The sequence below is a fragment of the Bison bison genome, unplaced genomic scaffold (genome assembly GCF_000754665.1).
Source record: "Bison bison bison isolate TAMUID 2011002044 unplaced genomic scaffold, Bison_UMD1.0 scf7180017847480, whole genome shotgun sequence".
NCBI lineage: Eukaryota > Metazoa > Chordata > Mammalia > Artiodactyla > Bovidae > Bison > Bison bison.
In genome coordinates this window covers 63,636-65,852 of record NW_011478053.1, presented here as the reverse complement: position 1 = coordinate 65,852, position 2,217 = coordinate 63,636, and positions in this window count along the sequence as shown.

Here is a 2,217-nt window from a genome sequence, read left to right as displayed (position 1 = left end):
TCTGGGGCTGGGACCCCACCAGCCCTGCACCCCAACCTGCCCTCCCAGAACTGAGCTCTCAGGCCCAGTCTTATGGGGTGCGTGCCAGGGCCCCAGGGTGCAGGGTGCACAATTTACCCTAACCTGCAGGCTGAGGGCCAGGTGTGGGCTTGGGGGTCTGCGCCCGAGGCTCCCCGCCCTGCCTGGGGTCCTGCAGCCCTGCCGTCTCTCCCGCATCCTCCTCTCTCTTCCATCTCGATGCCCCGTGCCTGGTGGGGACCACAGCGAGGCTCACAGCTGCAAAGGCATCCTAGGAAAAACAGACTAAGCTGGGAAGCGCTTAGGGGGCTTGCAGGCTACAGAGTCCCCTGGTCGGTCAGGGAGTTCAGAAGCACTGTGACTTCAGGCTTGGCGTCCAGGGTGGAGTTCTGGGGGGAGGATTTGGTGACCGTTTCAGGGATGTGGATAGACGTGCTGGAGCAATGATCGAGCACCTGCCCCTTCAGGGACCCCGCCCAGAGAGGCTGGTGGGGATCACATACGACTCGGCGCTTTAGGGGGTGACCCACACTTCGGTTCCAACAGCTCACGTTTTGCAAAGTGTCGCAGGCCCTCCTCTCCGCCACACACAGCCCCGGGGGTCAGCACAGGGGGTGTTGGCATGGCTTCACAGAGGAGGGTCCCCCGGGCAGCCCCCCGTGTCCGCTCTCCTCTGAGGTGAGCACAGGCCCTGCTTCCCCAGCCGCTTTCTGCTTTCTGAAGAGCCCGCAAACACAGGGTTCTCACCTGCAGGACAGTCTGGGGCTGAGTCCGGGCTGTGCCTCCACTGGATGCGTGGCCTCGGGCGGGTCTCTAAGCCCCCGTGGGGCTCGGCTTCCTCTCGCAGGGCCTGCAGAGCCCAGAGCCTGTGAGGGCATCGCAGAGGTGGGAGAACAGAGCTGCAAGCCCCCGTCTGCGTGACCCAGCGTGGCTGCGGGGCTGGGGCCCGGAGGGGAGACCCGTGGAGGCAGAGGCACCTGGGAGTGACCGTGCAAGTCCTCAGCCCTTGGGCGGGTGGGCAGCTGGGACAAGAGCCCGGCGGGTCACCCTTGGCCCTGTGAACCTTACGTTTGCTTCACGTCTGAAAGTTGTTTCATCATGGCCCTTGACTGCTTCGTTCACGGCCACCCCACAAAAGGCCCCCTCCCGGTTTAGGCCTGGCGTGGACCACAGGCTCCTCGTGGTCAACGGTGATCAGGGTAACCCTAGAGGAGGGACTGGCCTTCCCTGCAAAGGCAAGGGTGGCCACAGCCCAGGCTGGAGTTCCTGTCTTGGGTATCTGGGGGCCATCCCTCCCCTGTCCCCAGGGTTCTCTTGCGGCCTGCTCCAAGCTGAATGCAAGGCCCGGGGCCCTTCAGGCCCAGGTCAGCCGGGCAAACCCCCGGGACAAGTTCACTCGGGGCCGTGGCCAGCCAGCCAGATCTGTCTGACCTGTTACTCTGACGACCCTGCACTTTCTTGGGCGTGAGCGCCCCCTGCTGTGCAGGGCCCTTGGAGGACGAAGCAGGGTCTCCCTACCCTCTGCCTGCCCCCACCCCTACCCTACGTATCCTGGGACTCAGAGGCCACCAGGAGCCCCACACCCAGCACCAAGCAGGGGCACGAAGGTCCCCAAGAAAGGAATCGGAGCTGGAGGGGGTGCCCGGCCTCGGCCTGGACCCTGGGCTTGAGGTCTCCACAGACCAGCCCCGCTCTGGGGGCTGGGACCTCGGCTTTGACTCGGACCGGGGTGGGAGGGCTGAGTTCAGCCCCGTGTGGGAGGGGGGCCATCCCCAAGGAGCGAGGGACGTGGCCCTGCTGGTGTCGGGGGTCCCCTCCTGCTGACTCTGCTCTGCCAGGGCCCAGGTGTGTGCAAGACAGGCCAGCCGACTGGGGGCGAAGAGTGGGACTCGCTCAGCAAAGCTGGAGGAACAGCTCCGAGACCTTCCCACAGTGAGTCCTCCCAAGAAGCTGCTTGGACGCCCTGGCCCAGCTTCTAGGAAGCGACGAGTGACGCTGAGCTCCTTTTCACGTGCCTGTTGGCCGTCTGTGTGTCGTTTTTGGAAAAATGTCTGTTCAGATCCTCTGCCCACTTTTTAATTGGGTTGTTTACTTATTTTGATGTTGAGTTGTAGGAGTTCTTTGAATATTTTGGATATTAACCCTCATCAGGCATGTCATCTGCAAATATTCCCGTTTTATAGGTGTGGTTTGGTTGAT